Source organism: Lissotriton vulgaris, chromosome 9 (genome assembly GCF_964263255.1).
Source record: "Lissotriton vulgaris chromosome 9, aLisVul1.2, whole genome shotgun sequence".
Lineage (NCBI taxonomy): Eukaryota > Metazoa > Chordata > Amphibia > Caudata > Salamandridae > Lissotriton > Lissotriton vulgaris.
In genome coordinates, this window is record NC_141697.1 from 741,858,582 (window position 1) to 741,885,872 (window position 27,291).

Consider the following 27,291-nt stretch of genomic DNA (forward strand, 5'->3'; position numbering starts at 1 on the left):
TTTTTTAATAAATCATTGAAAATGTTTATCTGAATTGTTTTCTCTATATTTTGTGACAACTGTTAAGAGTGGCTCTAATTGTAAAGATCTCTTGAGTTATGGCGGCACTATATGAGTAAGCACTATCCTTTTTCTCTAGTCAGCAAAAGGGACTGTTCTGATTTCTTGTTTTACCTTCACTCCTCGTCCCTGGAACGGATTTTGAGAGGAGACATCCCTTTCTGTTTTTTTATTGTATGCGGGGGAGGCCCTTGTGGCACTCCCCGCCCGTGGGACCACCAACTCCCAGGGAATTGTATTAAAAAAATGCGATGGGGCCCGCACTGCCCACCTCCAGCCCCAGATACAACCGCCTCCCCAGGGCAAACAATGTAAAATGAATGCAGTGGGGCCCACACAGCCCACGCATAGACTCAGGGAAGACCACCTCCTTGGGGCCCAAAGAAAATAATGAAGGTGGGCCATTGCTGCCCCTTGGGGACCAACACCTCACTGGGGCTTAAATAAAAATGAAAGGAGACTGCACAGTCCCCCTCATTGAGCCATTTACGGCCCTGGGGACTGTCACACCCCAGGGCTGGCTCCTACTACCTCCCGAGGTGCCCAAAGGCACAATATAGGTCAGAAGCGAGCAGTAAGAGGCAGAATAAAGGTTAGATATGAGCAGAAAGAAGCAAAATAGAGGTCAGAAAAGAGCAGACAGAGACAGAATAAAGAGCAACAATGAGGAGAAAGATGCAAAATAGAGATCAGAAACAAGCAGAAAGAGGCAAAATAGAGGTCAGAAACAAGCAGAAAGAGGCAAAATAACGGCCAGCAATTAGAACAAACAGGCAAAATATAGATCAGAAAAGAGCAGAAAGAAACAAAATATAGGCCAGCAATGAGCAGAAAGAGGCAAAACAGAGATCAGAAATGAGCCAGAAGAAGTAAAATAGAGGTTAGAAATGAGCAGAAAGAGGCAAAATAGTGGTCAGCAACGAGCAGAAATAGGAAAAATAAAGGCCAGCAATGAGCAGAAAGAGGTGCACTAGCTATCAGAAAGGAGAAGAATGAGGACGAATCGAGGTCAGAAACTTGCAGAAAGAGGCAAAATAGAGATCAGCAATAAGCGGAAACATGAAAAATAAAGGTCAGAAACAAGCAGAAGGAGGCAAAGTAAAGGCCAGCAATGAGCAGAAAGAGGCTAAATAAAGAACTGAAATGAGCAAAAAGAGGCGAAGTAAAGGGCAGCAACAAGGAGAAAGAGGCAAAATAGAGATCAGAAACTAGCAGGAAAGGTAAAATAACGGACAGAAATGAGCAGAAAGAGGCAAAAAAGAGATTAGAAAGGGGCATAAAGAGGCAAAATAAAGGTCAGCAATAAGCAGGTAGAGGGAAAATAGAGATCAGCAACAAGCAGAGAGGCAAACTAGAGGCCAGCAATGAGCAGAAAGAGGCAAGATAGAGATCATCAATGAGCAGAAAGAGGCAAATATAGGTTAGAAACTAACAGAGAGAGCCAAAACAGCGATCAGTAATGTTATGTTATGTTGCATGTTATGTTACATGGGCATTTGTATAGTGCACATACACCAACAGGTTTCTTGGCGCTGAGGAAGAGTGCAGCTTTAAGCTCGAGACAACTAATTATTTTGCCATGATGAAAAACCAGGTCTTTAGCTGTTTTCTGAACTGGAGATAGTCTCCCTCAAGCCTGAGGGAAGCAGGGAAAGCATTCCCATAATCGATTTTGGAATGGATTAGAGCTATAGCGATTTGGGTGATGGCCTCTTTACTAAAAAAAAATCTGATCTTGCGCAGTTTGCCCAATTGGACAAAGCATACAGATGTCACTGAGCCAATCATGAAGAGGCCAGCATCAATATGAAGACCTAGACTTTTTATAGCAGAGTTTGGAGTGGGTGCCATACCTAGATCAGGGGGCCAATAGGAGGGGGTCCAGTAATCAGGTTTGCTGTGGGGAACAATGATCTCGTTTTTTCTGAATTTAACTTCAGTTGATTTTCATTTATCTACTTTTTGACATGCAGCATAGACCTCTTGACAAAGTCCTTAGATTCTGTAGAATTTACGAGGGTGAAAATAAGCTGCATGCTGTCTGCGTAGTTGAAGATTTTTACATCCATCTGACGTAGACCTGAGATCAGGGGGCGTATATAGATATTAAACAGAATTGGCGAAAGGGAGGAGCCTGAGGAACGTCACAGTTCAGGTCTACCATTCTAGATTTGCAGCGTGATAGCCACACTGACTGTTTACGGGTCTGCAAAAATGAGCCAAACGAGGCTAATGCAGAGCCCCCAAGACCCGCTGTGGCAATGCGCTCCAACAAAATTTTGTGATTCACAGTGTCAACCGCCGCGGACAGGTCAAGTAGGATCAGGGCCTGAGTGTGATCCATGTCGGCCTGTCCCTTGAGGTCATCCAGTACTGATATAATCAATGCTTCGGTGGAATGTGCGGGACGGAAGCCTGCCTGATGGTTGTCCAGGAATTTAGTGGTTTCCAGAAAAGAGCTAAGGCAAGTGACCACATGGGTCTCCAACACTTTCCCCGGGAATGGAAGAAGAGAAATGGGACTGTAATTCTCTAATTTATTGGGGTCCATGCCTTGCTTTTTTTATGGGGAACTACCACTGTTTTTTTAAAGCAAGTGGAACAATGCTAAGGGACAGATAGTGGTTCAGAAATTTGAGAAGATCTAAGGGAAGGACCGATAAATTACTTTTGATACGTAAATGGGGCAGTCCTCCTTAGGTGAGCCTGATTTAATCTTAACTACGAGGGCCAAAAAACATTTTTATCCATCAAGGGTAGGGAGTTAGGAACACAATGATTGGGATGTTCCTGTTAATTTTGGAGCTATAGTTGGTAGGGGCAATGGAATTTTGATTTTTCTTTATTTTATCTAAAAAAAGGAGTTTAGGTCATTGCAAAGTACCTGACTAGGCACAAAGGAAGGGGTCACAAGGCTTGGGTGAGAGAGTTCTTTTACTATCTTGAAGATTTCTTTCGAACCATTATCGGAATCGAGTACCCTGTTCGTGAAGAAGGCTCTCTTAGCCTGTAGTATAGCCTTCTTATACTGATGAAGATTGGTGGTGTAATCAAGTTTGTCTTGCGTTTTGTAGGTTTTCCTCCACTTCCGCTAGGCTTGGCGTACTTGGAGTTTAATGGTTTTAAGATTTTCGTTAAACCATTTGGCAGCTTCATGCTGCCTAGGGCGGTAGGTTTTGGCCTGTAAAGGAGCATGGAGATTAAAGGCCTTCCTTTGCCAGTCAGCAATCTCGCTCTCCCAGTTATCTGGGTTACCTTCTGATATCGGCTGCTCCCTAGACAGAGTTTCTATTAGTTCATCCAGCTCAACCCTATTTCAGTTTCTAAAAGTGCTTTTTGAATGAAAGGGGTTAGAAGCCAGCGAAGGAGCAAGCAAATAAAAACTGATAACATAGTGATCAGACCAAGCGCAGGGTTGTACTGCCAAGTTAGTCAAGTTAACATTGAATGACCACACTTGTTCGAGGATGTGACACTAAGGAGCCGATTCGGATCGTGGTTTTCCCGCATTCTCCGGGCCGGCGGAAGCCACCGCCGGCCCGGAGGATGCGGGAAAACCGCTGCGGAGCCTCCAAAGACCCACCGCCAAATTAGGATGGCTGGTGGGTCTTGAATTCCGTCTGCAGCTTTTCCACCACAGTTGCCTTCCGACTGCGGCAGAAAAGCACTAACATGGCTGGCGGTGTCTATCAGACACCGCCAGCCATATTAGGATGGAGGGAATCACATGCTTTTCCGCAGCGGGTTTTCCGCCGTGGAAAAGCATACAGATCTTTACTGCGGGGGCCCGTTGCAGGCCCTCTAGGTAAAGGGGGGTGGGGGGTGCACATGGGGGGTACCTGTGGTACCCCCCTGCATCTGTATGCAGAAAGCGGCAGGCACCGCGCGGTGCCTGCTACTTTCTACATACAAATGCAATGCGTGCATTTTTAACATTGCTGCGGGTGCAGCTTGAAGCCGCACCCGCCGCAATGTTAAAAATGAGGATGTGACCGCCAGGGTGGAGGTCACATCCTAATTGCACAGGAGGGAACGCCGCAGCCCATGCGGACGTTCCCTCATCCTCGGTGATCGCGAACGGACTCAAGTCCGTCCGCAATCATAATCGGCCCCTTAATGTGCCTGGGGGTGTCAATAGCTTGATTAAGGTTTAGGCACGCAAGGGACTCAGAAAGCTCCCTGGAAGATTTTCCCTTAGCCAATCTCATTGGCTCAGTAGTTCAAATCACCTATAATCACTACCTTATCATAGTCAGTGATCAGAGACACAATGTAGTTAGCAAAGGTTTTGGAAAAGTCAGATATTGTAGCGGGGGGTCTGTATGAAATCATATAGATCAGCGTGCTACCCTGTAGAATGAATTTAATTACAAGAGAGTCTACTGATAAAATTTCCAGATGAGGCAGAGCAGCGGCGAAGAGTTCTTTTTTTAGAATTGCAGCCACTCCTCCCCCTCTCATTCCTAACTGCCTGTCTGCATGTAGGATATAATAGTTATCGGGAAGGGCTGCCAGGATGTCGTTTGACGACTCCTCTGTGAGCCAGGTCTCAGTGAGTAGCAGGCAATCCGGTGCGTCGGTATCTAGGGTATTACAAATTTCTAACTGGTGTTTAACCAGGGAGCGAGTATTAAGGTACATAATATCAAGGTCTTTGACTGGACCTCTGCCTGTGCTTGAGGAGGGTGACATTGGACAACTACCAAAATTGGGGCTTGGCGTTTAAAAGCCCTAAGGACTGCAGTTTTAGCGATAGTTGACCCTCAATCGGATATAGTTTCTTAGGGGCCTTATGCAGGAGACTGACTGCAGAGTAGAAGTATATTTGGACAAGATGACATGCCCCGTGTCTCGTACTGGCACAGACGGCCGCAGAAGGGCTTGCCTTTGGCACGCCTTCAGCGCGCCACCGGTGTGCCTGCTGCGCGCTTCCGCCTCAGCATTGAATAAAAAGGCTGGCCGGCGCGAAAAGAATCACCGAGCTCCGCCCACCAAGCTGTAAGTGAGAGCCAGCAAGGGGGGGTGTCGGCCTCCCTCTGAACAAACGTCCAAGCCGCGTCAGACTGGGGAGGTGGAGATAGGAGAACAAGTAAGTGCAGCCAACAGGTAAAACAATGTGCAAAATGCAAAAGGTTTCAGCAAGAGGAATAAAAGCTCTTAGCAGCAACTGAAGAGGAAAATAAGAGCAGGCGGCAGATACAACTAAGGTTCAGAGCACAGTTAAAAGAGTTAAAAAAGCTGTCGTCTAGCGCAGCAACAGTGGAAAAGGGCATAATGAAGGTTAGAAACGAGCAGTAAGAGGCAACATAACGGTCAGAAACATGCAACAAGAGGCAGAATAAAGGTCAGCAATGAGCAGAAAGAGGTAAATAAGGGTCAGCAATGAGCAGAAAGAGGTAAGATAAAGTTCAGAAATGAGCAGAAAAGGCAGAATAAAGGTCACAAAAGAACAGAAAAGGGAAAAAAGGTCAACAATGAGCAGAAATAGGGAAAATAAAGGTAAGCAACAAGCAGAAAGAGGCAAACTGGAGGTTAGCAAAGAGAGCAAAGAGGCAACATAGAGATCAGCAATGAGCAGAAAGAGGCAAAATAAAGGTCCGCGACAAAAGCAGAAAAAGACAAAATAAAGGCCAGAAATTAGGAGAAAGAGGCAAAAACAGATAAAAAAAACAGAAAGAGGCACAAAAGGACTCAGAATCTAGCAGAAAGAGGCAAAATAGAGGTCAGAAATTAGCAGAAAGAAGAAAAATAAAGGCTAGCAGTAAGTATAAAGAGGCCAAATAGAGATCAGAAACAAGCAAAAAGAGGCCGAATAAAGATCAGCAATGAGTAGAGAGAGGCTAAATAGAGGTCATAAATGAGCAGCAAGATGCAGAATAAAGGTCAGCAACAGGTAGAAAGAGACAAGATAAAGGTGAGAAATAAGCAGAAAGAGGCAGAATAAAGGTCAGAAACTAGCAGAGAGAGAGAAAATACAGGTCAGCAATGAGCAGAAAGAGGCAGAAAAGAGCTCAGAAACGAGCAGCAAGAGGTGGACTAAAGGTCAGCAAAGAGTAGAAAGAAGTCAAAGAAAGATCAGCAACGAGCAGAGAGAGGCAAAATAAAGGTCAGAAATGAGCAGAAAGAGCCAAATAGAGTTCAGAAACGAGCGATCAGACAGAGTCACAGTTAAGGGCAGCAACGAGGAGAAAGAGGCAAAATAGAGGTAAGAAACAAGCAGAAAGAGGCAAAATAATGGCCAGCAGTTAGAACAAAGAGGCAAAATAGAGACCAGAGAAAGCTGAAAAAAGCAAAATAAAGGCCAGCAATGAGCAGAAAAAGGCAAAACAGAGATCAGAAATGAGCAGAAAAAGTAAAATAGAGGTCAGGAATGAGCAGAAAGAGGCAAAATAGTGGTCAGTAATTAGCAGAAAGAGGAAAAATAAAGGCATGCAATAAGCAGAACAAGGCACACTAGCTATTAAAAATGAGAAGAATGAGGACGAATAGAGGTCAGAAACGAGCAGAAAAGGCAAAATAGAGATCAGCAATGAGTGGAAACATGCAAACTAAAGGTCAGAAATGAGCAGACAGAGGCAAAATAAAGGACAGCAACGAGCAGAATGAGGCAAAAAAGAGATTAGAAAGGAGCAGAAAGAGGCAAAATAAAGGTCAGCAATGAGCAGATAGAGGCAAAATAGAGATCAGCAAAAAGCAAAGGGGCAATCTAGAGGCCAGCAATAAGCAGAAAGAGGCAAAATAGAGATAATCAATGAGCAGAAAAGGCAAATATAGGTTAGAAACCAACAGAGAGAGGCAAAATAGCGATCAGGGATGAGTGAAAAAAGGCATAATGAAGGTCACAAAAGAGCAGTAAGAGGCAAAATAAAGGCCAGCAACGAGGAGGAAGAGGCAAAATAGAGATCAGAACCAAGCAGAAAGAGACAAAATAGATGTCAGAACTAGCAGAAAGAGGTAACGTAAAGGGCAGCAATGAGAAGAGGAAACATAGAGATCAGAAACAAGAAGAAAGAGGCAGAGTAAAGATCAGAAATGAGCAGAAAAACGCCAAATAAATGACATCAAGGAGAAGAAAGGGGCAGAATAAAGGAAGAAAAGAGACAAAAAAGTTGAATAAAGGTCAGAAACAAGCAGCAAAAGGCAGAATAAAGGCCAGCAACAAGCAGAAAGAGGTAAAATAGAGGTCAAAAGTGGGCAGCAAACAGCAGAATAAAGGTCAGCAACGACAAGAAAGAGGCATGATAAAGGTCATCAACTAGCAAAAAGAAGCAAGATAAAGATCAGAAACAAGCCCAAAAAGGCAAAATAAATGTCAGAACCCAGCAGAAACATGGAAAATAAAGGTCAGCAATAAGCAGATTGAGTCAAAATAGAGTTTAGCAGCGAGCAGAAAGAGGCAAAATAGAGGCCAGCAACAAGCAGGAAGAGGCAAAAAAAGGTCAGATATGAGCACCAAGAGTCAGAAGGTCAGCAACGAACAGAAATAGGTAAAATAAAGGTCAGCAATGAGCAGAAAGAGGCAAGATGAAGGTCAGAAACTAGCAGAAAGAGGCAAAATAAAGATAAACACTAGCAGAAAAGTAAAATAAAGGTAGAAAGAAGGAAATTAAGGTCAGCAATGAGCAGAAAGAGGCAAACAAGAGCCAGAAAACAGCAGAAAGAGGCAAAATAAAGGTCACCAAAGAGAAGGAAGAGGTAAAATATAGAGCAAAAATTAGCAGAATGAGACAAAAGAAAGGCCAGCTATGAGCAGAAAAAGGTAAAAGAGATATAAGAAATGTCAAGATCCGACTCACCTGAATATCCAGATGGTTCTGATGGGAAGCTGATGACAGTTCGTACCCCCCCTCAAGCCCCTTATCTTGCTGCACTGACCTGAGAAGCAGTGCGCAATGTAAAGAACTCAAGGGAAGGGGGAAGTGGACAAAATAACAAAAGAGAGAGAAACACAGCTCTTAGCTTGCGTCAACGGAGATGCGCTGATAACTGGTTGTTGTACCTAGTAAAAACATAAATGCAAACATAACATTAATATTCTATTCAATTATGTCACTGTTAGCTCTCTTAAACTAAGAATGATCTCAACACAGTATGATTCATCAAATATCTCTCTGATTCTGGTTTCTTTGTTCACCAGATTTAAACCGTCTTGCAATAAAAGCGATTTTCTACCTAAAATAGAACAACTGCATTTAGTATATGTTACTAAATTTGGTTCACAACATGTACATGAACAGGATAATCTGTATCCAACTCACTTTCAGATTGTGTCTTAATAATGATCCAATGACTATAAACACTTTTAGCTGTTATGTACACAGCATGTATAAATAATGAGTTAACTTCAGAGTCTTTGCCAGAATGCACGTGAAGGGAATGGTCCCAAGAACACAACGTTTCAATGTAAATAATAATCCAAGGAATTTAGTCTTTGGAACAACAGTCTTTATGCACTCAGAATCCCAAGTATAATAGTCTGTGCCTCATGCTTTCAAAGAATTCTGCAGGTCTGCTTTACCCAGGGTCTTGACACTTAGTTGTATGGATGCTGATGTGTTAGCGCGCTAACCTTACTGTTTGTTTTCTTTTTCTCTTTGCAAGTTGTTCCGTTCTGCGGAGAAATCGGAAGCTGGAGTGCCGGAAATGAGAGGACCGAGTTCGGCGCTGGACCGGGAGCCAAAAGCAGGAAGATGTCTCGCAGTTGAATGAGGATGAGGAAATGGAGGAAACGCATGGGCAGGATCTTCAGGAGGTAAGCGGGATTTCCTCTGACGAGCACAAGCAACTGTGACTGCTCGGAGGACGCTTTTATAGACGGAGGTCGGTGGGGTTCATTCGCGCTGCACGTTGAAAGGATGTTCCTTGAGAAATGTGCAGCACTTCATTATGTATGCAAGACTCCTTCACAATACTATACAAACTGTCAGTAAGCGCCTGGAAAGGAATAAACAAACCTTGGCAATACAATACCCATTACCTGAAAGCAAAAGCAAACTCACAAATAATATCATATTGCCTTCGTGTGCCAGTCTTGTCATAATGCATGCTTATAAGAGATGGGATCACATATATCAGGTTAAACTAATGCAGAGCGAGAGGGCAAGCTCTTGTATTGAACAAACCCTAACAAGAAAGGAGAAGATAAGGTAAAATAGAGGCCGAAAATGAGCAGAAAGAGGAAAAATAGTGGTCAGCAACAAGCAGAAAGAGACACAATTAAGACCAGCAATGAGCAGAAAGAGACAAAATATAGATCATAAACGAGCAAAATGAGGCAAAATAGAGGTCTGAAACTAGCAATAAGAGGCATATAAACTTCAGAAATTAGGAGAAAAAGTCAAAATACTGGTCAGAATTAGACAAGATGAAGGTAACAAGTTAGCAGAAAGTAAAAAAAAAACAGGCCAGAAATGAGCAGGAACGACGCAAAGTATGGGTCAGAAATGAGCTTGCTGAGAATTGCTTAGACTTTATCAGAGGTCCAGGCCCTTTCTCAACCACTCTGCCCAGGACCCTCATGGTGCACGGATTGGGTGAGGAAGTTCCCTTGGCTGCTTAGGGTAGTTGGGATCCAAGAATTGCTATTGTTACGTAAAGTAAGTTTCCCATAGTCAGATTGCTGAGACATGGTTGAATGCCCCACCCCCTTTCTCAACCACTATCTCGTTGAGCTCCCCATATGCAAGAAATGATGAGCGTGCCAAATATTCCACTCCATAGCAGGGTTTACCAGTATCTCCTTGTTCTTAGCTGAACCCAGAGTTGCCAAATTCCTCAAACTACACAAACAGATAATTTTATGCCTATGCCTACTCAAACTCATGGAGGCACTTGCAAACCCACTCAAGCACTTTCACACCCACTCACAGAACCACTCAGATACTCATTCTCCCACTCAGACACTTACGCACTGAGCCACCCTGACACTAATGCACCCACATAGAAACCAAAGCGACACTTTTGTAGCAAATCCCGGACCCACTCAGACACTCACATACCCACTCACACACATTGAGATATTCACTCACTCACACACACACTGAGACATTCATGCACTCACTCACACACGCACTCTAAAATGTTACAGGTTACAGCTAGGAAATAAAACTAAACAACCTTAGAAATTCACTTAAAAAAACAAAGGTTACAGGGATGTTATAGTTAGGAAATGGAATTTAAAAAACCTTGAAATTCACTGAAAAAAACAAAGGTTACCGGGGCATTATAGTTAGGCGCAGATTTCCCTGGTACAAAAACATTTAAATTCAGTAGGTATAGATACCTGAGCTAACTATAACTTATGCTCCCACAATGCACTGCTATGACCTCACACCTTACATCACTCATGAGTTGGTCAGTGACATCACTGATGACATCTGAAATTATATAATTGACGACATCATCCATAGAACCACTGACACACCCACTTACACCCAATGTAATAACTTGTACACACACTGCCACTCAACCACTGAACACGATCTCTGGCAGTAGATGACAAGAAAGAACCCCCTTGTCACGAACACTGTATGAGATCTTGCAATAGAAAAAAAACGCAAGGAAGCAAACACCTCCATCAAGGATTTTAGATAACTTTTCACAGTGGAAATGCAGACAAAACACGTTTGTTTTGTGTAAAAAATTGAAGTCCTTAAGTCCAGTATATGAAACAGATTAGGTTTATTGAAGATAAGATTCAGGTCAGGTAGATAAAACAGAATAAAGTAGATCCAATATTAGAAACCCCACCAGGAGCAGATGGACTCCAGCTCAGCCTCAGATGTAACTGTCCCTGCTTTCAAGCATACACAATTGGAACACTATGTGACATCATAGATGCCTGCTGAGCAAGTAATGACAGACACTAAAGAAGGACAGAGAAGAAATGAAAGCAGGATGCTACATTTTGCCTTGGCAATGCCCACAAAGTTAGGATGATTAGTACTTTACAAATCAAATCAAAGAGGCTTTATTTGAGTAAAATTCTCATAAAAGCACATACAGACATTTATATATTAAAAACCACATTAAATAAAAACCTCTTTTTTGCTTGACAATCATTAAAAAAGATAGAATACATGGTTAATACATTACAATGCTAAAACATTACTTAATATCACTGATTGCTGGAAAGGGTGCTTATATGGGCAAGCTCTTGGTCACAATTCTCTGTCTAATAGGCCATCCCCATCCCAGGTACTTGGCAACTGCTATAACTAGTGGCATAGAAGTGCTGGTGCAAATAATTCTCAAAGCCGCTAGGCTACTGGTAGTACCTATCTTTCTACATGCGGGGGCTAGCCAAACTCGTCTTGGAGTGACGTAAGCCCTGCAGGAAAATTAAAAATGACCTATGCTTTCTTTTGGGGCTCCACATACAGGGCAATCTATATTAGAAGAACTTCTCCACCTCCCTGTAAACGATCTAAGAGGGAGCGCACCAGATCTAATTTGGAATAGGAGCTTCCTGTCCCCTGGCTTTGTTATACTATCCCAATAGTCTTCCAGCATAGGATACAATTTGGCTTCCAAGAAGCGGCCCGTCATAGAATCAGCAGCGGGTTTTCTCCAATCTCGCAGGGCCAGAAAATCCCAATATAGTCTTTTCAATGCTATTTTACTCGGAAAGACCTCTCCTAAAGGATTCTCCCATAGGGTTTAGAGACCAAGCTCACAGAGCAGGTTTATAAGTTCTTTTAACCATCCTATTCTATGGAAGATATCTGCTTTTATTACAGCTAAGAACCCCTCCGCGTAATGATGTAACTCTCGGAGTCGTCCAAAGCCATCTCCAATATAGAACAGGTCGTAGCCTCGACAAATCCCCTGCTGCCTTCCTCCCCAGGTCAAGTCTAAGGGGGAGCAATGGGGTACTTTTAGGTAGGCCAGTAAATGCCCTAAGAAACTTGTTTTCCGATTTCTTTATTGAATGTAACTTCCCAAAGCCCCACAGTTCTGCCCCATACAGAGCTGACCCTAGCGCCTTGGCCTCATAAACTTCCAAAACTGGCTTAATTGGTTTGGACTTCGATTTTCTATGCTCCGCCCCCAGAGCACCAGATATTTGTCTATGTCTTAGCGCCGCCATATCGATGTGCTGTGACCATCTCAAATTGTCAGTTATGTAAATGCCAAGATAAGTGAAAGCCTTGACAACCTCTAACAGAGAATTGCTCATTAATATTTTGGGTCTAAAACTACGATGGCAGTTGAAAGTCATTAACTTGGTTTTAGCCACATTGACTTCCAATCCGTGCTCCCCGCAAAATTCATCAAAAATAAGAAGAGCACGTTGTAAGCCACTTGGGGTATTTGACAAAATTAAGGTGTCATCAGCGAACATCAAAATTGGAACTTTGATGCCCGCCAAAGAGGGCGCATCTACACTAACAGCCAACATACGAGCGACTATCCCATTAATAAATAGAGAAAAAAGCAAGGGGGCCATCGCACACCCTTGGCGAACTCCCCGTTCACTCGGGAAGTCAGCCGTAACTTCTCCATTCCTACCCCACTGGATATTGGCAAAATTAGCCTCATAACCATGGTTAGTAGATATTCCGGTAGATCTAGGTTCCTCAAGACCACCCATAACTTACTCCTTGGGACCAGGTCGAAGGCAGCCCGCAAGTCAACAAAAGCGACATACAGGCTACCCTCGCCTAGCACCACTGTTCCCCACCGCAGCAAGGTAAAGCGGAACACCTGGTCCACTGTACTGGTGGCCTTCCGGAATCCAGCTTGGTATGGGGATAGGGCATTGTTCTCATCAACCCAGTCCATTAGCTTGTTTACGACCATCCTCCCCACCACCTTTTGGATGGTGGCAATCAAGCTTATCGGTCTGTAGTTCCCGGGCACCGACCGATCGCCTTTCTTGTATACGGGTATGATTATTGCACCCTTCCAAGATGTTGGTACCATAGCCCCTTGGGCAATGACATTAACCAAAAGGAAGATATATTTAGCCCAGCGATCCTTGTCATTAACACAAAGATCCGCTGGGACCCCATCTAAGCCCGGGGCCCTACCCCTAGCCACTGCACATAAAGCCACTTCTACCTCTTTGAGGCTGACAAAATTCTCATTGGAGTACACAGCCATAATCTCAACCCGCTCACTGTCCGGTAGTGTTTCAGCATATTGGGGTTTAAAATGGTTAACCCAAGCCTCCTCCGGGACATTGTTACAAGGGCAGTCTGTTTACCACCCCTACCCCATTTAACAATGTTCCAGAAAAGTCTGGAGTCTTTTGCCCTACAAGCTTCTCTCAGTTCAGACCAATGCAACTCATCCCATAATTTCTTAGCTAAGCATATGCTTTCCCTATAGAACTTTCTGGCACTTTTGATTGCTACCATATCCCTACTTTTGATGGCCAAACCCAGGGATAGCCGAGCTTTTCTGCATTGAAGGTTATACCAATTAGCTGGTCTATCAGGTACCTTTTTATTTTTCTTACATGCCTTCTGAATATGTGACTTAATAATAAGAAAAAGATTATCATGGATAGCCGTTATTTCCTTTGACCCTGGAATAACTAAGTTCACATGTTCCAGGGCGGTTATTGCCTTATCAACCTCAATACTTATACTGGCCATAGATTCATGATTGGCTAATACGAGGGACCATTTTAACCTACGCATATCGTTCGTTGGATTAGTACTTTACAAAAGTGGAGGTTCCACTCAGGCACCTGTTTTGTTTATATCTCCTACTGTTTCTCTTTAAGGTTTTATTTCTGTGAAATGAGCATCGCAATAGAGTGAATCCTACAATACGTATCTATCCAAGAAGAGGTCAGCGTTTTTTTGCAACTACTCTAGCTAAATGGAGTACTTTCTCATGACTGATTAGTAAATGCTACCTTATTGGGAACATGTATAGTGCATCTAGTACACTACATCTGTGTAAAGAATGCTGAGAGAAAGACTCCAGTGACCTTGTGTGTCTGTGACTTTGCCAATGTGATTGTTCAAATGGCTTTACCAGATAACTTTACAAAGTGGAACTGCAGAGAAAACACACTTGGATGATTTTACTTTGCAAAAGTAACTGCTTCTTTGTTTGGTGGAGAGTCAATCCTATTCCTAGGCATGAGGAACAAGTCTCCACATTTGGCAGGAAAAGCACTGATGTTGCCTTCAGTAAGCTGTCCATCATCCTGAAAAAAGGGGGGGAAGATGCTGCATACTGCTGATGTATATGGAGTGGGGCCAAACGAGTGTGGCTTCTAAGCAATTTACATGCTTCTAGTTTTGGCCCCCATCCCTGGGCTAATTTTGGCCCTGGGGACACCATCACCCAGGGACCTATTGTTTCAAAATTAAATAGTAACAGGAGAGGGGGCCATGTGGAAACCTTCCCTGGACCGATTTCGGCCCCGAGGACCCTATCTCCCATTGCCCGGCCATTACAAATGAAGACCCAATTCCCTGGGGCCTTGCCATCTTTCAGTGGGGGCCCCAGGGCACCCATTCTCCACTGGGACCGGTGGGGGGGAGCCTGAAGGCCCTCCTGCGGAAGCCGGCATTGCTTTCAGACACATGGAGCTATTGAAACAAGCAGCTCCTGTGTCTGAAGGCAATTGGTCTGTTTTTCTGCTCGTTTTAGAGCGAGCAGAGAAAGAGACAAATGCTCAGCTTTCAGCAAGAGAAAGCCTTTCCCCGCTCTTGCTTGCTGGAAGCAGAGTGTTTGCTGTAACAGGGCAAAGCATTAAAGCTCTGGCCAAGCCACAGCAAACAGCAATGTCCTGGGGGTTGGCATCCCAGGACATTGCAGGAGCTGGCCCCAGGGGATGGCGGTCCCCAGGGCCATCTATGGCTCAAGGAGGGGAGTTGAGCAGCCCTCCTCCTTTGTTGTTGGTGGTCCTGCCCCAGGGAGCTGGTGTTCCTGGGACCGAGAATGGCCCAGGTGGGGAGACGCTTATTTAAAAAAGAAGAATTTGACCCTAGAGAGGTGGTGTCCCCGGGACCCTGGAGATGCGTGAGGCCCCCCTATTAAAAATGTAGATCACCCCAGTGAGGTGGTGATCTCCGGAGTATGGGGGTTCCGCGAGGCCGCCCAATTTATATGACAGTAGCCACAGAGAGGTTGCAGTCCATGGGGTGCGGGGAGGCCCATGAGGCCCAACAATATAAATTTAGATTGCTCCAAGGAGGTGGTGGTCCCCGGGGCACAGGGGGATCTGCAAGACTCCGTCATTTGTTGAAAATGTCATTGGGCGCATGCTCTCTGGACATATCCCACCCAAGATCCTATAAATTGGAAGTCCCATCTTTTTAAAATATTTTCAGCAGGAGCCGTGACTCCAGCATGATTTTACTGAACTGTTTTTTTAAGGTTATTCTGGCCTGCTGTTGTCCCTCTGGGACCCCACCTAGAGGCCTATGGAGTCAGGCTTTTCGTACCCTGTGCCCCTTCTCTTTTTTTCTAATTTTTTGTTGTGACTCGGGTGAGGCCAAGTCACACGAAGGCTGTAACACTTCCTGGTTTGAAATGTTGGCAGCCAATCAGATTTGAGCAAGGGGACTGTCGGATCCACGTAGGATCTGTGTCCCTATATATACATTCTGGGATTTTCCTTAATACTTGTAAAACTACTCATCGTATTTACACCAAATCACAGAAATCACTTCCCTGGACCTATATCTACCTTCCTGTCAAATTTAGTGTAATTCCGTTCAGCCATGTCTGAAGGTCCTATGGGAATTTACATGGGAAACACATGTTTTTTACCCCCGTTTTCCTCAGCCCCCACTTGACAGATCACCCTGAAACTGTCAATGCACAACAAGAATCACCTGTGCATTTATTTGACAGATTTTCATGAAGATTCATCAAATGTCGCCAAAGATATAGTCAAGTCAAAAAACGCTTTTCCTAGGCAAACTAGGTCCTAACTATAACTACCTGCTGGCAACCTCCAGTAGGTAACATGGGACAAAGCGTCAGACCACTTCAGTTTTGACTAACTACACTCTGAATGAGTACATTCTGCTCTTTTGCAAGGCGCATATCCACACAAAAAGCAGTTCCCTTCAGTGCAAGGGACTTGTATGGCATTGTGAATTTTTGAGAAAAACATATTTTCGCTTCTGGCCATTTTTATACATATTGGGCCAGATATATCAAGAAACCGTTTTGCGAATCCTAAATAGCGAATTTTTTGCGAATCGCTATTTAGAATTCGCAAAACGGTATGGATGTACAAAATCGCAATTTCTTTGCGATTCCTTATAATTCTTTATTTGCGAATTCGCATTTTGCGAATTCGCAAATAACGAATAATTTCCAATGCATTCCTATGGGCCAGGAGGCCCATAGGAATGAAAGTGCAATAATTCTCAAATTGCCAATTTGCAATTTGCTAATCGCAATTTGAGAATTATTTCAAGGGTGCAGGGGTGTCTCAAAGACACCCTGCTGCACCCCTGAAATCTACATGTGTGTGCATGTAAAACACATACATGCCCTATGGGCATGTATGTGTGTCACATGCCATCCTCACAAATGCCAAATAGGGCATTTGTAAAAGAAATCGCAAATTACCAGCAAGTACAATGTGGTGGTAATTTGCGATTCCTTAACTTAATATCGCAATTTAAAAATGTGTCATACATATCATTTAAGGAATCGCAAAATTTGCGATTCCTTAAATGCTATGGCAAAATAAGGAATCGCAAATAATTGCGATTCCTTAAATTGCGATTTTTTCATACATCGGAAAAAATGCAAAACAGCCGTTTGCGAGTCGCAAAGGCCGAAATTCTGCGAATTTCGGCCTTTGCGAGTCGCAAAAGCCTTGATACATCTGGCCCATTGTGCTGAGCCCTCAGCTCCCCCAATAATAAAGTTTTACTAAACCATGACCGAACAAGTCAAACATTGACAAAACTAAAAGGCTGGCAATCAAAACCAGATCTGTTTGCTTAAGGACCGCTTTCTGGCCTCCTAACTCTAACTCCTTGTGGCACATTCCCAAAGAGTTTGTATTTTAGGCATGTATTTCCTTGTCCCTGAAGTGCAAACTATGGGGCTCATTTACAAGCACCTTGCGCCGCCCATACATCTCTGTTTCCCATTTTAAAAAGTGATGCCCCAGTGGTGCAAGGGGCTTATAAATAAGTTCCTATGTGTGCTGTGAAAATGGTGTGATTGTGTATTGTGTTCATGGATTATGGAGCGATCACACATATTTCCATAGATGGCAGCTATTTAGCCAGAAGCCCAGTTAAGAGTGAATTTTCCCTGCTATTTGTCTGGCTGCTGGCTAAATAGTAGAGATTATTTACTATTTGGCAGGTGGCCATGTAAATACCGGAGAAACTTCACAATTTAACCTGATACTGTCTAAATAGCAAAAAAAGGACACTGTTTTCCAGCTGTTGACTAAAAAGCTGAGATAAAGCTGGAGTTGGATGGCACCTAGGCAAATAGCAAAGAAACTTCAAAAATGATATATAGCCACTGGCAAAACCGCACATTCCATTTAACTAGCCGCTGACTAAATAAGAGAGTATGCATTGTCAGGCCATCAGTGTGCAGATAGCAAATACATGTCAGTTTTTACTAGTCTACTATCTAACTAACAGAGGTTATGCACTGTCTGTCCGGCAGCTTGGCAAAAAGCAAGGAAACTTCACTATTCACTTGTCTCTAGTTAAAAAGCAGAGATTAATTCGTTTAATGGCTACTTGTGCAAATATTTTTGTTAAAAACTTTCACTATCTACTCTCCCGCTGGCTTTATAGCCAAGGATATGCACTGCTTAGAAGGCAGCTACACAGCAAAGAATGTTCACTATTTACCAGGGCATTTGTGTAAAAGCAGTTTTTATGCACTGTTTGCTTAGAGGCTGTGCAAGTAGCAAATAAACGTCGCTATTTAGGCTACAGACTAAATTGGATGATTTGGCAGACAGCAGTACTACATTTATTTAAAAAAATAACTGCCAGGGCTCTAGTCATGAGGCCATTCCAGCTTGCACTACCCATTTCTCCACCCTGCCAGAGCTGCCAATGACAGTACCAACACTAGCACTGACCATCACAGTCCTATAAGTGTGACGGTTTGGATTAGTCCCGGTCCCCAAAGCTATAGGGATAGTTTGGGCAGGTAGGCATTAGTCATTTCTCAATGTATTTTGAATTAGTACATTAATAAACAACTGGTGTTGTGCTCACCTCTAAATTAGACAAACAGTGCCACTATGTGGCAGATTGTCATAAGTGCCAGTGTTGAAAAATAAGTGCGGGTACCGAGCACCTGAAACCACAGTCTCAAATTGAGCACTGGCGGACAGCCATTCAGGTAGCAAACAAAGATCACTATTTATTCAGTAGCCAGCACAATTGAGATTCTGAACTATTTGACTCGCCGAAATCAAATGGCCGAGCTAAAAGCAGACATTCTATACTATTGGTCCAGCGGCCAGGAAAATCGAAAAAAACGTTACCTTGGGCTCAGCTATTGAGCATGCTATCAGAAAAATAGTGAAGTGTTTCCCCTTTGTAACTGGCAATAGGTTACGTGGCAGAGATGATGTACTACTTTACCAATAGACTTGCAAATCAAAAACTTCCGTTTTATTCCGGCTGACTAAACAGCATCAGGCTTGTGTCCCTTAGACATTCAGATAGTAAATAGGAAGGTTGTCATGCTTTTTTGCCTAGTCAATAAACTTAATAGAACTGAATTTATAGTTTTTACTGGGCTACTTGATAAACAGTGATGTTCCTCAGATATATTCCCCTCCACTAGTTAAATAATGCAGAATCTCTATCTGGTCATTCAGTATTGACTTAAATACAAAATAACTACTATCATTTTTTCACCAGCGAAACAGTATTGATTCATTGTCATTTACCTGACCATCAGGTTAATAGTGATGCTTATCTTCTGTATGCCCAGCTAGTGGACGAGTAGTACATCATTTCTGCGGTATAAATAGCTGCTGGATATTAGTACAGCATCTCTGGTTAGTACTTGCCTGCTGCCTAAATTGCAGAGGTCTCTGCTCTCTACCTGGCTCTTTGACAGTCAAGCCCCAAGGATAAATAACAGATATTCTCTACTATTGATCCAGCAGATGGCAAAGGTTCAAATATTCTGTTGTACTCAACCATCAACCAGGTACATTACAAAAAGTCTGTCCTACTTAGCTAACGGGCAAGAGCATAGAAGAGAAAATTCACTATTTAACTTGTGGGAATGTCAATAACATAGAACCTCTATGTTTTAAGTAGTTAAAGGATAAATATACATAGACAACTTACTTTTTAAAGGGAGAATGGCTAAATCCTAGAGAATTGATGCTATTCAACCTGGCTAAAGTGAAGTTTTTGTACTTGCCTTGTTGCTCCTACATAGTACATGATAATTGCTACTATTCGAACCGCTCGGTAAATAGCAAAGTTTCTTTCAACTGAATAGTTAATGTAACATTCTTATACCCAGCACTATTATTTCCAGTTCTTTAACCAATAACATAGAAAAACGTATAATAAGCACATTTTAAAATATGACCCTTTCATTGTCATACATATTGTAATCATAAATGCAATCACATGGACAGACAAAACATGAAAGAGTCTGAAATTAGTAAGGGCTGCAGGAATATAAGAAAAAAACATGTATCCATATTTTAGTGTAAGTCTCTCAAATGTGGTAGATGTTTAGGCTGGTTCTAGTTTTGAGAGTCGATTACAACCAAATCACATTTGTTGTAGGTTTAGACTGATCCTATCCAGTTTTTGCACAAAGTAGATTAGGAAGACCCGTAGTCTGGAGTGGCTACATAATGAATTGCAAACTCCCTCTGTGCTGCCCTTGTCTAGAATCTCCTACCAACAATAGCCACATCAATACTCTACTGCAAAGACCAGACCAGACTACAGTGCACCAATCCAGGCAATTCCAAAAAAAACAACTTCTGAAAAATATTCTGGGTCTCAGTCTGGCTGCTGGCTCTGTAAACTCAGACAAATGGTTGCAGGACTATTGATCCATAGCCCTCTCACCCAGGGCACAAGAAAATTGCTGGTTCTCCAGCTGTTGCAATTCAAACAAAATTCAGGAGTGTTAATCCACTTGAGTTTAATTTTCATCGTATTCAAATGTTTTCATGTAGAGTTCACACGTTTATTTTTTCTTTCTACATCGTTTGTTAATTGTTCCCAAAATAAATCACATCCAATGCATTTCGGTGCATATAGCACCTTCATCAGGGAAACCTGTGGGGGCGTGGCTAAGCACGCAATGGCGGAGGACGTGCTCGGGTAGAGCTCCGTGAAAAGCTCCCCTTCCCCGAGCCTATTATCCGCTAAAGTACACGGAAACCGCCGGAAATTGCAGGCGGACACCCGCGGAGGTCATCTCGGCAGCCCGGCTGACTTTTAGCCCGGGGCTCCATCGGGACAGACCCCGGCCTGTCCTGCAACCCTCCTGCGGGCCTGGGGACCTCCCGGCCGGCAGGGACACCACGAGAGACCGAGGCTTGGGCCCGGCGTGTAGGCCCCGGCCCACACTCCCTGAGGGCCGCTGGCGGACCGACGCTGCACCGAGAGTGACCACCGGGGGTACAGCGGAGGCCAGCCTCGCCACCTCCGATGCGACCAGCGAACCACGACGGCCCGGCATCAGCGTCGCAGCCCCTGTGAGGCAGCCCGGGAGCGCGACCTGCCCGGTGAGGAGGGGGAGAGTTGGGCGGCCCCTGGGACGCTGCGCAACGTCAGGCGCTGTCCGGGGAGCCACGGGCACACAGGCAGGCACGGAGTGACCGGGACGGAGAGGCCGCCCACAACCCGCCACCGCGCCCGACCCACACTCCCCGAGGGCCGCCGCCCGGAAAGCGATCGCCAAGGACTCGGCGGAGACGCAGCCTGTAGCTACCGCCCTGACGAAAGGACGACGAGGGCCCATCACCCACGCCGTAAACCCAGCAAGGAGACCGCCGGCGCGCCTGAGGCGCCCGAGGAGCGAGAACCGACCTGGTGAGGAGGGGGAGAGTCGGGCGACCCCTGGGGCGCCACACAACACCTGGCGGAGTCGGAGGGGCCGGGGCGGAGGGGCCAGCTACTACTCGCCAACACGGACCGGTGCCCCCGGCCAGGCCTGCAATAATCGGCTGGTGACACAGCGACCGTGCCCCCTCCCCCCCCCCTCCCGCAGTGAGGGCGCCTGAGGAGGCAATTGCGGACTACCCCCCCCCCCTCCGCACGGACACACGCGCAGGGGGATAACGGGCCAGGAAGGAGAGATCCGCCACACGCGAGATACTTCGACCCCTGGGACGCCCACTACGCTGGGGGCTGCACGGCCACAGAGAGGAGGGGAACCACTGGACCCCCCTCCCCCCCCTGCGGGGGCACCGGCCACGACCGGGGGGGAACCCCGGACCCACGGACCTCCAACCCAGGCGGGAGGTGATCCCAGAGGTACCAAACAGAGGTGCTAACTGAGTGGCGGAGACAATAACTTTGCTAGGAGAGCGCCCTCACACATGTCAGGGGGGGCGAGGACCCGCACCAGGACTGGTGGAGCCCTGCAGAAAGGAAAAGCGAACAAGCAGCTCGACAAAATGGCTGCCGAACAATTGGCCACGAGACTGGACAGCGTGCTGGCGGCCGTCGAGCGAATGGAACAATCGCTACAACAGACCAGGACCTCCCTGGAGTCCAAGATAGACGGCGTGGCTGTGGACCTGACCCTCTTGCGAGACGACCACAGGAAGTTTTCAGACCGAACCAAGGTCCTGGAAGGCGCGGTGAAGGAGATCGAGCCCAAAGTCACCCAAACGGACAGACACGTGCAGGACCTACTGAACAGAGTAGAGTTCCTGGAAGATAGGGCCGAAGATGCGGAAGGGAGGGCGAGACGCAACAACGTCAGGCTCGTAGGGGTCCCGGAAAAATGGGAAGGGGACCGCCCAGCCCAACATGTGGAAGACTGGCTGCGGACACTGTTGCCTGAAGGCACGCTGTCGCCCCACTTTGTCGTGGAACGCGCGCACCGTGTGCCGACCAGGCCCTACGCGACCGGCGCCAACCCGAGGCCGCTACTCTTCAGGATCCTTAACTACAGGGACCGTGACACAGTGCTGCGGGAAACAAGGAAGATGGGTGAAATTCGCATAGACAATGCGGCGATCATGTTTTTCCCCGACTACACCATCCAGGTGCAACGCCAGAGACACGACTTCCTGGAGGTAAAGAGAAGGCTACGCACTGCAGGCCTCAAATACTCCCTGCTCTTCCCCGCAAAGCTGAGAGTGGTGGCGGGGGACAACACGTACTTCTTCGGGACCCCCGGGGAGGTCAGCGAGTGGCTGGACGGAGGCACGGACGCAGCACCCAAGCACCATCGTGGGGGCGAGACAAGGCCCAGGCGGCGCGGCCCACGACACCGCCGGAGGCACGGAACTCAACAGTCCCAGCGGGCAGAAGAAGGGTCACGACACTCTCCTCCGTTGGATCAGATGCTTCAGGAACAACGCGATGCGCTGCGGAAAGTTTCTCAGCTCAGCAACCCACCCTCCCAGGAATCACACCATGAGGACGGGCAGCAGCCAGCGCCCAGCGATGACGACGAAGCCATCTACGGGATCCCAAACTCACAGATCTCTGTGGAATTGCCAGTGGTCACGCCGCAAACCTCAGACCTGATCCACTAGCACCGCAGGGGAGGCCAGGAAAATGACCGTACGGGAAGGGGGGGAAGAAACAGCGGCCGGCGGGACACTGAGGCGCAGCCAGCGCCGGGTGCAACTGGGGGTGCGCTCCTCTCCCCCCCTGACAACGGAATGGACAGCGGACTGCAGAAACAGTGAGTACAGCCTGATTAGCGTTGGTGGTTGCGGGGTTGGCGAAGGTGGGGTCACCCCTTGACCCGTGCTCATCCTTGGCCGGTTGCTGCTGCGGCCTGGACGAGGTGGGGTGCCCTCCATGACTGAGGCCGAGAGCACGCACAGAACCGCGACCCTTCCCCCCCGATGGCCGGGGTCCATGCAGGCGGGGCTCCCTGGGACCAGAGCGATGCCATGCGCCGGTCCACAACCGGTGGCCAGCAAACGGCCTGCAAACTGAGGCTCGGGGATGGAACTGGAATCCCTTTAACAGACTAATCTTCCTCCTAGCCTTAACAGTGCTTATGCACACTGCCCCTTAGACTGGAAATGTTGTCGCTCTCAATTGAGATTATGGACGGTGGCCCGTTTCGCCACTGCCCCTTTGGTATTTCAGTGGGTCTTGCCCACAGTTGGTTAATGTTGTTTATTGTTTTTCCCCTACCTAATGTCTACCTGAACAATATTGAGTGTACTACGGGGGGTGGGGTTGGGCATGCTGTAGATAGCGATGGGAGAGCCCCTGGTGGAACTGCTGCAGACACGGGGGACGGGGTGGAGCACACACCGCTAATATGACTTCGATCAAGATATGCACTTGGAATATTAGAGGAATGCACACACCTGCGCGCAGATACCAGATATACTCCTACCTGAAAAGGCAGCAGGTACAGATCGCACTCCTGCAGGAAACACACCTATGCGGGGCGGAAGTGGCTGCACTGCGGCGCCGGTGGAGGGGTCAATTGTACGCCACAGAATACTCCTCGTTTGCCCGTGGGACACTACTGTGGGTTAGGCCGGGCACCCCTTTCACGATGTCGGAAGTGCTCACGGACCAGGGGGGGAGATATGTGCTTGTGAGGGGTAGGATGGACGGGCAACCAGTAGTCCTGGCGTCTGTTTACTCTCCGAACACAGACCAGGGAAGCTTCCTGACACACCTATCGGAAAAGTTGGCGCCCTGGCACGGGGTCCCCTGGGTACTGGGAGGTGACTACAACACAGTGCTAGATCCTGTACTGGACCGCTCGACCCCACCCAGGCCGGATGCTACATCTTTAGGGGCTACAAAGGCGTTCACCAGATGGGCGACACAGTGGGACCTCAAGGATGCATGGCGCGCGCACAACCCAGACACTAGGGTATACTCATATTACTCGGGGGCACACGCGCTACATGTCCGCCTAGATAGATTCATGGTGACAACGGAAATGCTGCCGCAAATCACTGAGTCACAATATCTCGGTCGGACACATTCAGACCACAACCCACACACGCTGGCAATAGCATGGGAGCGCCCGCACCCACCCATCCCCATGTGGCGGCTACAACCCGCCCTCCTACTCGACGCCCCCTTCAGAGACGCCCTACAGGCCCGAGTAGCGCAGTACTTCACCGACAACTCGGGCACGGCGTCCTCCCCGAGTGTGGAATGGGACGCCTTCAAAGTGGTGATACGGGGTCACTGCTTGAGCACACAAGGGAGCATACAGAGGAAGCTGGAAGCTGACCTATGCAGGGTGGAGGCGGACCTGCTCCATTGGGAGCGGGAGGCGGTGTCCGGCGCGGGTGACCAACTACGGGAGGCTCGCGAGGAACATGCGGCACTACTGGAGAGACTGAGGCACGTCAACTTCGCGGCCCACTCTGCGCGGGTGCACCAGCACGGCGACAAACCGGGGAGATTACTGGCTTGGCTGGTCAAGCAGGAGTCCCGCACGGAACCGGTATCCGCTATCCGGACGGCTGAAGGGGAGATCGCGTACACACAAAGTAGGATACACCGGGCGTCTGTGGGGCACTACCAAGCCCTATACAAGTCACAGCTGAGGGTCACTGCGGCTACCATCGCAGAATTCCTTGCTGATATCCAGCTGCCTTCCCTGACGGACGCGCAGCAGGGAGACTTAGGGGGCCCATTTACCCAGGAGGAAATGCGAGAGGCCATCTTCGCGTTGTCCAACGGCAAGTCTCCTGGCCCCGACGGCCTGCCTGCCGAGTTCTTCAAGGCCTGCTCGGATGTACTGGTCCCGGAGAGGCTCAAACTATATACACATGAGATCGAAGACTCAGCGCTCCCGACCTCGCTTAATGAGGCGAACCTGGTTTCGCTGTTGAAGCCAGGCAGGGATGGCACGTGTATGGGGTCCTACAGGCCCTTAGCCATGTTGAACACGGACTACAAGGTATTCACCTCCCTGCTGGCCCGCCGCCTGACCCGGGAGGTCCCGGCGCTGGTACATGCCGACCAAAATGGGTTCATGCCGGCGAGGAGCACTTCCCGCAACTTGCGACGCCTCTTCCGAGTCCAGGAAGCGGCCACCACACACTGGCCGAGGTCGGGGTGCCTCGTCTTAGACCTAGAGAAGGCCTTCGACTCGGTGGAGTGGCCGTACTTGGGTGCGGTGCTAGACAAACTTGGCGTGGGGGAAGCCTTCATGGACATGGTCGGGCTGCTATACCAGAGACCCAACGTCCGCGTGCGGACGGGCAAGCTACTGTCGGAGACGGTGCGGGTACGCAGGGGCACCAGACAAGGCTGCCCCCTGTCGCCCCTTCTCTTCTCCCTGGCCATAGAACCCCTGGCAGCTCTACTGCGGGACAAGGGAGTGGAATGGGGGATCCCGCTTGCCGACGGGGTGCACACGGTCTCGCTATACGCGGACGACCTATTACTCTATGTGCGAGACCTCACCGCAGTGCCTGCAGCACTGTCGGACATATTCCGGACCTTTGGGGAGGTGTCGGGCCTCAGGGTCAATTGGACCAAGTCCGGTGTATACGCCTTCAGCCCGGAGCTGGAGGAATGCGAGGTACACCTCGGTGGCACCCGGCTTACCTGGTACCCGACTACGTTCAAGTACCTTGGGCTACAAATCTACAGAGACCCGCAGAATATACTGGAGGGCAACCTGGTGCGCGCCGTGTCCTCGCTGAGGGCCCAGATGAACTTCTGGAAGACCCTGCCATTGAATGTGCCTAGCCGGATTGCCCTGTCTAAAATGATTGCGCTACCGAGACTACTCTATCACTTTGCAAATGTCCCAATGTATGTCCCCACAAGGATCTTCCGCGAACTGGAGTCGATGCTCCGCGGCTTGATCTGGAACGCGGGGCGCCCGCGAGTGGCCTTGGCGAAGCTGTACTCCCCGACGGCGGAGGGAGGGCTGGCGGTCCCTAACATGGAATTGTACTACCTGGCAGCCCAGCTGCAGTGGGTCACATACTGGCTCAGCGACACGCACCTGGATGACACCGCCAACGCGGACTACCAATGGACGCATCCGCAGGTGTGTGCACTGTTTCACCCGCTGACCAAAGGTCCTCGCCCTCTGCCCCTTCACATGGCCGTAGCCCGCAAATGCTTCCTTCGCTGCTTGAAGCTGACACAGAACGTCAGGCCATACGCCCCCGCCCTTCCCCTACTGGGCACCCCCCGGAGGAATAGGATGGTGTCACTGCGCAACATGGAGCCCTGGTCTGCAGCCGGAGTAGAGACAATGGGAGACCTCTACACGGACGGGGGCTTGCTTCCTTTCGCGGAACTATCAGCGAGCACAGGCCTTCCGGCGGGGCAATTCTTGCTCCATGCATCAGTGATGAGGACGTACACGGAGTCCTGGGGGGATATCCAGGAGGAGCCACCGCTCCATCACTTGATCCAATACCTACATGTTATGGGCAGAGGCTCGCATATTACACACTGGCTGGCACAGGCGCTCCTCATACACACCCAGAGGACCACACAACCGATTAGGGACAAGTGGGCGGCTCACCGAGGGAGGGAATGGACAGACAAAGAATGGAAACTGGTCCTAGCCAGCCCTGTGAACGTCCCACGTAACTCCCGCTTCCGTACTATTCAGCTGTACATACTGCATCAGGCATATCTGTCACCTAACAGAATAAATAAATACTTCGCGACGGATACCGCAGCCTGTCCCAGGTGCGACCTGCGGGACGCCGACATCTTGCACATGCTTTGGAGCTGCCCGACCCTGTCCCCATACTGGGGGGAGGTGACATCGCTCCTGACGCACAGCACAGGCCCGGGGCTACCTACCACGTGGGAGGCATGCGTTCTTGGGCTATACAAGAGGACTAAACAAAATAAAACACAGGCCCGGTTCTGGGACCTAGGCCTTATCACGGCCAAACGCCTGCTCACCAGACACTGGAAAAGAAGAGAACCACCAACCCCCGCACACTGTTACACATCCTTTATTAACTGGGCCAGAGCGGAGGGCACGGCGCTGCGCGGAGAGGAGATAGCAGGTCTGCGACAGTTCCCGATCGCACACGTCTGGGATGACATCCTGGGAGCCCTGCGGGAGGAGGGCGAGGCCAGGGGACTCACGCAGAGACAACTGAGAGGGGTAGGCGCC